The sequence below is a fragment of the Rhinopithecus roxellana genome, chromosome 20 (assembly GCF_007565055.1).
Source record: "Rhinopithecus roxellana isolate Shanxi Qingling chromosome 20, ASM756505v1, whole genome shotgun sequence".
NCBI classification, from domain to species: domain Eukaryota; kingdom Metazoa; phylum Chordata; class Mammalia; order Primates; family Cercopithecidae; genus Rhinopithecus; species Rhinopithecus roxellana.
In genome coordinates this window covers 29,876,590-29,888,162 of record NC_044568.1, presented here as the reverse complement: position 1 = coordinate 29,888,162, position 11,573 = coordinate 29,876,590, and positions in this window count along the sequence as shown.

The window sequence follows — 11,573 nt, the reverse complement described above, 5'->3', positions numbered from 1 at the left end:
GTAGGCTATTAATTATTGCCTCAATTTCAGAATCTGTTTTTGGTCTATTCAGAGATTCAACTTCTTCCTGGTTTAGTCTTGGGAGGGTGTATGTGTCCAGGAATTTATCCATTTCTTCTAGATTTTCTAGTTTATTTATGTAGAGGTGTTCAGGGTATTCTCTGATGGTAGTTTGTATTTCTGTAGGATCAGTAGTGATATCCCCTTTATCATTTTATTGCATCTGCTTGATTCTTCTCTCTTTTTCTTCTTCATTAGTCTTGCTAGCAGTTTATCAATTTTGTTGATCTTTTAAAAAAACCAGCTCCCAGATTCAGTGATTGTTTTGAAGGGATTTTTGTGTCTCTATCTCTTTCAAATACAAATGGCCAGTAGATACATAAAAAATGGCCAACATCCCTAATCATCAGGGAAAGCAAATTGAAACCACAATGAGATATCATCTCAGTTAGAATGGCTATTATCAAAAAGAAAAAAACTAACAAATACTTGTGGGGACGTGGAGAAAGGGAACATGCATACACTGTTGGGGAGGAAAATAGTACACAATTATGGGAAAAGCAGGGAAGTTCATACAAAAACTAAAAATAAAACTACTATATGATCCAGCAATTCCACTGCTGAGTATATATCCAAAAGAAAGGTAATCAGTATCTGAAAGCGGTATCTTTACTCCCATATTTATTGCCTCATTATTCACAATACCCAAGACAAGGAATCAATCTAAGTGTCCCTTAATGAATAAATGGATAAAGAATATGTACATATGCAGAATGGAATATTATTTGACCATGAAAAATCTTATCATCTGAAGCAACATAGATGGAACTGGAGGTCATTATGCTAAGTGAAATAAGCCAGGCACAGAAAGATAAACATCATGTGTTTTACTCATGTGGGAGAGGTTAGAAGGTGGATGTCATGGAAGGAAAGGATAGAATGGTGGTCACCAAAGGCTGGGAAGGGAAAAGGAAAGGGAGGTATGAACATAAATGTATTAAGGCATAAAAATATACAGTTAGATAGAAGAAATAAGTTCTAGTATTCACTAGTATAGTAGGGAAATTATAGTTAACAATAATTCATTGAGAAGAATTCTAACATTTCCAACACAAAGAAAAGATAAATGTTTGAGGTGATATATATCCCAATGATATGAATTTGATTATTACACATTGTATAATGGTATAAAAAATCACACGTACCCCTAAAATATGTACTACTATAACATATCAACAAAATATTTAAAAAAATCTACAAGAAGAAGAAGAAGATCCATTTTAGTAGAGGGAATCAGATAATAAAACAAAACACATACTATGCAAGGTGGTGATATGTGATTTGGAGGAAAATAAAACAATGGAGTCTTAGAAGAGAGTCACAGTTTAAATAGGGAGGTCAGATAAGGCCTTACAACTCAGATGATCTCTGAGAAAAGGAGAGAGGGATGGAGCCATGTTGATTTCTGGGGGCAGAGCGCCTGGTTAGAGGAAATAGCAACTGTGCAGAGCCTGTAGTGGGAACCTGTCTATATTATTTGAGGCCTTTGTGGCTGGAAGGGAGTTAGTTAGGGGAAGGGCAGGGGGACCAGAATGTATTGTTTTATGGGCCATTGTGGGAATCTTGGCTTTTACTCTGAAGGAAATGTGGTTTTGTACAGAGTAGTGACATACTATGGTTTGTGGTTTAGCCGAAGGTGATATAAAAAATACATGTGGTCTTCATCTCCAGTTTCTGGCACAGAATTCCTAAAACCTTTGGAATTTGCTGAGTGATAGGAGTGTCTTTTGTATGTAAACAAGATGATTCAAGGGGTGGAAAAGCCCTAGAGAGTTTCAGGATGGGGCTGGTCACCAGAAGAACCAACCCATGCTTAGAGGGTTAGAATTTCCAGCCTTACTCCCTAGCTGTAGGGAGAGGAGTGGGACTGGAGATGGACTTCATTCATCAGTGGCCAATGATTAACTAAACATGCCTATGGAATAAAAGCTCCATTAAAACTCTGGAACTACTAGGGTAGGGGAGCTTCCAGGTGGATGAACATATTGATGTGCTGGGAAGTTCAACTGCCCGGAGAAGGCACGGAAGTTCTCCACACCCCACCCTTAATCTTCCAATGCCTTCATCTATGCATCTCTTCCCTTTGGCTGTTCCTGTGTAATAGCCTTTGTTTTCCTTACTTCTGTGAATCACTATAGCGAATTATCAAACTGAAGGAGAGAGAGAGCAGTAGTGGGAACTCTTGAATTTGTAGTTGACCAGGAAGAAGTGCAGGTAGTCTGGGGACCCCATATGTTGCTGGGCCCTTGTTTCTGGGTCCTGAAGTAGAGGCAGTCTTGTGGAACTTGTAGAACCCTTAACTTGTGGAGGTCTGTCCTAACTCTGGGTAGTTATTGTCAATAATGAGTTGAGTTATAGGAAACTCAGTTGGTACCAGAGAACTAGAGAATTGGTTATTGGAAAAGAAACACAACACAGAATCACTCTGACTATTGTGTGGAGGGTAGTAGGAAGGGGACCAACAGCAGAAGAGTCAGGGAGATAAACCAGCCACCTAATGTAAGTAACCGGGAGAGGACAGCAGCAGTTTTGATAAGACATACTTGTGATGCAGGGTGGTCAAGCCCCAAATTTGGGGCTTAGCCAGGGAGAGTTCTTAGCTTCACCCAGGAAAGAATTCAATGGTGAGCTGGGGTGGTAGCAGCTGTTATTGAAGTGGCAGTGTATGGCCGCAGCAGAGGTCTTGCTCCTTGCAGGGCAGGGCTACCCCATAATGCAGTGTGCCCAGAGCGAGCAGCGCAGCTCAAGGGCAGTTCTGCAGTCACATTTATAACCAGTTTTAATTATATTCAAATTAAGGGGTGGGCTATTCAGAAATTTCTAGAAAAGGGGCAGTAACTTCTGGTGTTGCCCTGGAAAGGGGCAATAAATCTTAGGTGTTGCCATGGCAATGGTAAACTGACATGGAACACTGGTGAGGTGTCTTACAGAAAGCTGCTTTCATCTTGACCCTGTCTTAACTAGTCCTCAATTTGGTCCAGTGTCTGAGCCCTCCTCCTACCTCACTTGGATTATGGATATATTTTGAAGGGAAAATCACTGTGATTTGCTTATAGTTCCATCTGGGATGGGAGGGAAAGAGGAATTGAGTCTGATCCAAGGAATTGGGCATGTGGAAATATAATGTAACTCTTAATGCCCCAGTGAAGGAAGTGTCTCTGGAGCCCTCTGGAAACATATTGTTAAGGGTTGGGTGAGCAGGTCACACATGATTGTCAAAAGACAAAATTACAACAAATTCAGTTTAAAGATCTTAATTGGTTTTTATCTGCAATTCTAGAATAAGGCAACAACTCATAAAACACAATGAGTGTTCCATTGAGCCAAGCAAAGGAGGTTGGTTTTATAGACAGAAAAGGGCTGAGGAAAGCAGAAACATAACAAAAAGTGGGTTGGTTGTTTCAAAGTTGATTCCAAGTGACCACATAACTTCTACCCTCTTAAAAACCAATGCACACTCTCTACTCTCTTCCTAAAGTCACTCACATATGACACATAGGTAAAATTTTGTGAGTAATTTCAGGGATTTTAGAAATGCTCTGGGTCCACCCATAGATGTGCCCCTGTCAAGAGGTATACGAACCCCTTCATCTAAATGATCTCTATTCCCACATAGCAGGCTGGAAGTGGGGGATTATTTTCAATGCACCACTTCTCTGGAGTGGAGCCCACTCAGTCATGGCTGTCCATGAATAGCACCTTGTAGATGTCATACCCAAGGCCTTGTGCCTCTATGCTTAAAAGGAGGGGCTGACACAGCCCACGCAGAGCAGGCAAGAGGCCAGCTGAGTTGAATATTGGGGGCAGCAGCCTTATGGTCTTTGACACATTTTTCCCAAGGACCTGGAAAGAGACTGACTTCTGTAAAAACAAACAAACAAACAAATGAACAAACAAACAAAAACAATTCCTAAGAAATAAGGCTCTTCCCAACCACATTCAGTGTCAGTAGGGCAAGGGGTTCTTCCAAGAGGCCAGGATCAAGTGACTTTGCTCAGCACATGCCTACGTAACTTCTCAAGCTGTTGAAGATTCTCATTAAAAATCATCCTTGTGACCTGGAGGAAAAAGTTCTTTGAGTGGCTTCCTCTCAAAGGGGCAGGGTGGTGAGCTTCCATCAGGAACCATCGTGGGGTTAGGGAAAGCAGTGAGCCCAGTCGCCGGGTGATCTGAGTTCTAGTCCTTTGCAATCACAACCATAGCTGGAGTCTTTTGGCTGCTTATCTCAGGTAAAACTGACACAATCCTGAGACAGGTCCTATTACTCCTGTTTGCAGATACAGACACTGGGGCTCAGAGGGGTAAGGTGATATGCTCCAGGTCACATAGCTTCAAGGCAGTGGGTCAGGTCAATCCGACTCTGTCAGGAAGTTCTCATCTGTGGTACTGAGAGACGCTGGATGTTTGAATGGGTGAGTGATTCAGGCTCCACCTCCTCAGGTGAGTCATTCTTGGTTGTGAAGCAGGGAGGAGGACAGGGTAAGCTGCCAGTCAACCCCTACAGTGTCTCTGCTGCTGCTCTTAACCCAACACCATACAACAGGAACCAGTGCTGGCAGGAGGAAGGGGTCTGTCTCCTCACTGCTGCCCTCACCCTCCCAGACACCCCCCTCCTCTCCTCCCCAACTCCCACTTGTTTGGACCAGTGCCGTAGCTCAGCTTTGAGCCCCTACTGTGGCCTAGCCAGTAGCTACTGGAGTCCCCTGACTTTGAGTCCCCAGAAGGGACTCAATTCAGAACAGGAGCAGACAGCCTAGACCTCCCTCTGAAGGTGGGAAGACCATAGGCTCCAACTCGATGACCAGTTAGGTTAACTCAGCACTGTTAACTCCCACGGTCCCTTCTCTGACATTATTTTATTCCCCTCAAACATCCCTGGGACACTGTACATCGTTTCATCCACTTTTCTGTTTGTATGATATATTTCACAATAAAACAGTTAAAGAAAACATGCAATTCAAGCTGGACAGCTGGTATTAGTCCCTATTTTTGCAGATGGGGAAACAGAGGCACAGAGGTTATGTAATTTGAACAGAATTGCCACAGGAAGTTGTACAGGTTTTTCACTGTATGAGGAACCCAGGAGGAGCATGACTTGAGCTGAAATACAGCTAGTGCTAGATTTTCCAAGCAGTCCACAGCTTGCATCTGCCTGGAGGAAGGGGTGGCTTTTTCTGTTTTGCACAAAGCCACCTTTAGGGCTAGAGGCAGTCGGGTGCCCAGGGATGGGAGGTGGAGAGGCAGTATGACTGGGAAGAGAGGCCAGGTCTCCAGACTCTGGCAGCCCTTCTGTCCCACACACTGTCCATTCCCTCTGTCTCTGTCTACCTCCAACCACCCTCAGTGTCTGACCATCTAGAACTGTCCTCCCCCTCCTTCTAAATCCAACAGCCTTGGAGAGAGAAAGAAAACCTTAGGCAAAGGGCAGTCAAATGGAAGTGAAAACAGCCATGCAACGAGCTTTAGAAAACCATCAGCAGCTTCCCCAGGTGGAACAGAAAGATGTGCAAATAGAGGAAGTGGGGAGGGACTCTCCCTGTGGCTCCTGGGGAAGAGCTGCTTCTCCTCTCTGCTGATGCCTCTCTGCACCTGGCACCCTGCCTGGTGCAGCTGAAAGGCTTCTGTTTAATGAGTAGTTTGCTGGTTTCTTTTTACCTCCTTGTTCCCCGGGAGTAGGTGCATTCACTTCACCATGGTGAACCTTCCTTGGGTCCTTTCTTTTTTTATTTTTTATTATTTTTTTTATTATGCTTTAAGTTCTAGGGTACATGAACACAACATGCGGGTTTGTTACATAGGTATACATGTGCCATGTTGGTTTGCTGCACCCATCAACTTGTCATTTACATTAGGTATTTCTCCAAATGCTATTCCCACCCCCCCCCCCCCAGTCCCCTACACCCTGACAGGCCCCAGTGTGTGATGTTCCCCAACCTGTGTCCAAATGATCTCATTGTTCAATTCCCACCTATAAGTGAGAACTTGCAGTGTTTGGTTTTCTGTCCTTGTGATAGTCTGCTGAGAATGATGGTTTCCAGCTTCATCCATGTCCCTGCAGAGGACGTGAACTCATATTTTTTTATGGCTGCATAGTATTCCATGGTGTATATATGCCACATTTTCGTAATCCAGTCTATCATTGATGGACATTTGGGTTGGTTCCAAATCTTTGCTATTGTGAGTAGTGCCACAATAAACATACATGTACATGTGTCTTTATAGTAGCATGATTTATAATCCTTTGAGTATATGCCCAGTAATGGGATTGCTGGGTCAAATGCTATTTCTGGTTCTAGATCCTTGAAGAATCACCACACTGTCTTCCACAACGGTTGAATTAATTTGCACTCCCACCAAAAGTGTAAAAGCGTTCCTATTTCTCCACATCCTCTCCAACATCTGATGTTTCCTGACTTTTTAATGATCACCATTCTAACTGGTATGAGATGGTATCTCATTGTGGTTTTGATTTGCATTTCTCTGATGACCAGTGCTGATGAGTATTTTTTCGTGTGTCTGTTGGCTGCATAGATGTCTTCTTTTGAGAAGTGTCTGTTCATATCCTTTGCCCGGTTTTTGATGGGGTTGTTTGTTTTTTTCTTGTAAATTTCTTTGAGTTCTTTGTAGATTCTGGATATTAGCCCTTTGTCAGATGGGTAGATTGCAAAAATTTTCTCCCATTCTGTAGGTTGCCTGTTCACTCTGATGGTAGTTTCTTTTGCCATGCAGAAGCTCTTTAGTTTAATTAGATCCCATTCGTCAATTTTGGTTTCTGTTGCCGTTGCTTTTGGCATTTTAGTCATGAAGTCCTTGCCCATGCCTATGTCCTGACTGATATTGCCTAGGTTTTCTTCTAGGCTTTTTATGGTTTTAGGTCTAACATTTAAGTCTTTAATCCATCTTGAATTAATTTTTGTATAAGGTGTAAGGAAGGGTTCCAGTTTCAGCTTTCTACATATGGCTAGCCAGTTTTCCCAGCACCATTTATTAAATAGGGAATCCTTTCCGTATTGCTTGTTTTTGTTAGGTTAGTCAAAGATTAGATAGCTGTAGATGTATGGTGTTATTGCTGAGGCTTCTATTCTGTTCCATTGGTCTATATCTCTGTTTTGGTACCAGTACCATGCTGTTTTGGTTACTGTAGCCTTGTAGTATAGGTTGAAGTCAGGTAATGTGATGCCTCCAGCTTTGTTCTTTTTGCTTAAGATTGTCTTGGCAATGCAGGCTCTTTTTTGGTTCCATATGAACTTTAAAGTAGTTTTTTCCAACTCTATGAAGAAAGTCATTGGTAGCTTGATGAGGATGGCGTTGAATCAATAAATTATCTTTGGCAGTATGGCCATTTTCACAATATTGGTTCTTCATGTCCATGAGCATGGAATGTTCTTCCCTTTGTTTGTGTCCTCTTTTATTTCACTGAGCAGTGGTTTGTAGGTCTCCTTGAAGAGGTCCTTCACATCCCTTGTAAGTTGGATTCCCAGGTATTTTGTTCTCTTTTTAGCATTTGTGAATGGGAGCTCACTCATGATTTGGCTTTCTGTTTGTCTGTTATTGGTGTATAGGAATGCTTGTGATTTTTGCACATTGATTTTGTATCCTGAGACTTTGCTGAAGTTGATTATCAGCTTAAGGAGATTTTGGGCTGAGATGATGGGGTTTTCTAAATATACAATCACATCATCTGCAAACAGGGACAATTTGACTTCCTCTTTTCCTAATTGAATACCCTTTCTTTCTTTCTCTTGCTTGATTGCCCTGGCTGGAACTTCCAACACTATGTTAAATAGGAGTGGTAACAGAGGGCATCCTTGTGCTGGTTTTCAAAGGGAATGCTTCCAGTTTTTGCCCATTTAGTATGGTATTGGATGTGGGTTTGTCATAAATAGCTCTTATTATTTTGAGATACATTACATCAATACCTAGTTTATTGAGAGTTTTTAGCTTGAAGGTTGTTGAATTTTGTCAAAGGCCTTTTCTGCATCTATTGAGATAATCATGTAGTTTTTGTCCTTGGTTCTGTTTATGTGATAAATTACATTTATTGATTTGCATATGTGGAACCAGCCTTGCATCCCAAGGATGAAGGTGACTTGATCATGGCGGATAAGATTTTTGATATGCTGCTGGAGTCCATTTGCCAGTATTTTATTGAGGATTTTAGCATCGATGTTCATCAGGGATATTGGTCTGAAATACTTTTTTTTGTGTGTGTGTCTCTGCCAGGCTTTGGTATCAGGATGATGTTGGCTTATAAAATGAGTTCGGGAGGATTGCCTCTTTTTCTATTGATTGGAACAGTTTCAGAATGAATGGTACCAGCTCCTCTTTGTACCTCTGGTAGAATTTGACTGTGAATCCATCTGGTCCTGGACTTTTTTTGGTTGGTAGGTTATTAATTATTGCCTCAATTTCAGAGCCTGTTTTTGGTCTATTCAGAGATTTAACTTCTTCCTGGTTTAGTCTTGGGAGGGTGTATGTGTCCAGGAATTTACCCATTTCTTCTAGATTTTCTAGTTTATTTGCATGCAAGTGTTTATAGTATTCTGTGATGGTAGTTTGTATTTCTGTGGGATCAGTGATGATATCCCCTTTATCATTTTTTGTTGTGCCTATTTGGTTCTTCTCTCTTTTCTTCTTTATTAGTCTTGCTAGCAGTCTATCAATTTTGTTGGTCTTTTCAAAAAACCAGCTCCTGGATTCAGTGATTTTTTGAAGGTTTTTTTTTTGTGTCTCTATCTCCTTCAGTTCTGCTTTGATCTTAGTCATTTTCTTGCCTTCTGCTAGCTTTTGAATGTGTTTGCTCTTGCTTCTCTAGTTCTTTTAATTGTGATGTTAGAGTGTTGATTTTAGATCTTTCCCACTTTCTCTTGTGGGCATTTAGTGCTATAAATTTCCCTCTACACACCGCTTTAAATGTGCCCTGGAGATTCTTGTGCATGGTGTCTTTGTTCTCATTGGTTTCAAAGAACATCTTTATTTCTGCCTTCATTTCGTTATTTACCCAGTAGTCACTCAGGAGCAGGTTGTTCAGTTTCCATGTAGTTTTGTGGTTTTGAGTCAGTTTCTTAATCCTGAATTCTAATTTGATTGCACTGTGGTCTGAGAGACAGTTTGTTGTGTTTCTGTTCTTTTACATTTGCTGAGGAATGTTTTACTTCCAACTATGTAGTCAATTTTGGAATGTGTGATATGGTGCTGAGAAGAATGTATATTCTGTTGATTTGGGATGTAGAGCTCTGTAGATGTCTATTAGGCCTGCTTGGTGCAGAGCTGAGTTCACGTCCTGGATATCCTTGTTAACCTTCTGTCTTGTTGATCTGTCTAATTTGGCAGCAGGCTGTTAAAGTCTCCCATTATTATTGTGTGGGAGTCTAAGTCTCTTTGTAGGTCTCTAAGGTCTTGCTTTATGAATCTGGATGCTCCAGTATTGGTGCATATATATGTAGGATTGTTAGCTCTTCTTGTTGAATTGATCCCTTTACCATTATGTAATGGCCTTCTTTATCTCTTTTGATCTGTGTTTGTTTAAAGTCTATGTTTTCAGAGACTAGGATTGCAACTCTCGCTTTTTTTTTTCACTTGCCATTTGCTTGGTAGATCTTCCTCCATCTCTTTATTTTGAGCCTATGTGCATCTTTGCACATGAGATGGGTCTCCTGAACACAGCACACTGATGGGTCTTGACTCTTTATCCAATTTGCCAGTCTGTCTTTTAATTGGGGCATTTAGTCCATTTACATTTAAGGTGTTGTTGTTATATTTGAATTTGATCCTGTCATTATGATGTTAGCTGGTTATTTTGACCATTAATTGATGCAGTTTCTTCATAGCATCGATGTTCTTTACCACTTGGCATCTTTTTGCAGTGGCTGGTACCAGTTGTTTCTTTCCATGTTTAGTGCATCCTTCAGGAGCTCTTGTAAGGCAGGCCTGGTGGTGATAACATCTCTCCGCATTTGCATGTCTGTTAAAGGATTTTATTTCTCCTTCATTCATGAAGCTTAGTTTTGCTGGATATGAAATTCTGGGTTTAAAATTCTTTTCTTTAAGAATGTTGAATATTGGTCCCCAGTCTCTTGTGGCTTGTATCATTTCTGCTGAGAGATCTGCTTTTATTCTGATGGGCTTCCCTTTGTGAGTAACCCGACATTTCTCTCTGGCTGCCCTTAACACTTTTTCCTTCATTTCAACCTTGGTGAATCTGACAATTATGTCTTGGGATTGCTCTTCTGGAGGGGTATCTTTGTGGTGTTCTCTGTATTTCCTGAATTTGAATATTGGCCTGCCTTGCTAGGTTGGGGAAGTTCTCCTTGATAATATCCTGAAGAGTGTTTTCCAGCTTGGTTCCATTCTCCCCGTCAATTTCAGGTACATCAATCAAACATAGTTTTGGTCTTTTCACATAGTTCCATATTTCTTGGAGGCTTTGTTTGTTTGTTTTTACTCTTTTTTCTCTAAACTTCTCTTCTTCCTTCATTTCATTAATTTGATCTTCAATCACTGATACCCTTTGTTCCACTTGATCAAATCAGCTATTGTAGGTTGTGCACGCATCATGAAGTTCTCATGCCACGGTTTTCAGCTCCATCAGGTCATTTAAGGTCTTCTCTACACTGTTTATTCTAGCTAGCCATTCATCTAACCTTTTTTCAAGGTTTTTAGCTTCCTTGCAATGGGTTCAAACGTGCTCCTTTAGCTCAGAGAAGTTTGCTATTACCAACCTTCTGAAGCCTACTTCTGTCAACTTGTCAAAGTCATTCTCCATCTAGCTTTGTTTCATTCCTGGTGAGGAGTTGTGATCCTCTGGAGGAGAAGATGCACTCTGATTTTTGGCTTTTCTGCTCTGGTTTCTCCCTATCTTTGTGGTTTTATGTACCTTTGGTCTTTGATGTTGGTGACCTGTAGATGGGGTTTTGGATTGGATGTCCTTTTTGTTGATGCTGATGTTATTCCTTTCTCTGTGTTAGTTTCCTTTCTACCAGTCAGGTCCCTCAGCTGCAGGTCTGTTGGAGTTTGCTGGAAGTCCACTCCAGACCCTTGGGTCCTTTCTGACCTGCCAGTTGCTTCCTCAGACTACAGTTTCACTCATCATTTACCCCCTTCCCTCCAACCTTTAGTGCCTGGACTGACAATAGTGCCTTGGGTAGAGGGACTTGCTGCACCCCAGAGGCTCTGGGCACCAGCTGAATGCTCTGGGCACTTGGACGCGGGCTTCCTCTGCAGAGGTGGCCAAGGAGGATGGGCTTCTTCTCTTCAGACTCCTGTCTTGGGCTCATTTGCACTGACATCAAAGTGTGCATCTCTCACCTTTGCCTGCCCAGAATTCATCTCCCTGCCCAGCAGCACCCAGATTCCTTCAGGCAGTTTTCTGTCTCCCAGTGTTTGTCACCTTAGGTGAGAGAGGACTATTCCAGTCCTACTCCCACTGCAGCAACTGGGGCAGACAGAGCCCTCTTTCCTCTCCCCATCTCTGGTTTGTTGGGAACCGGTGGTGGAACAGGATTTCTTGGAGG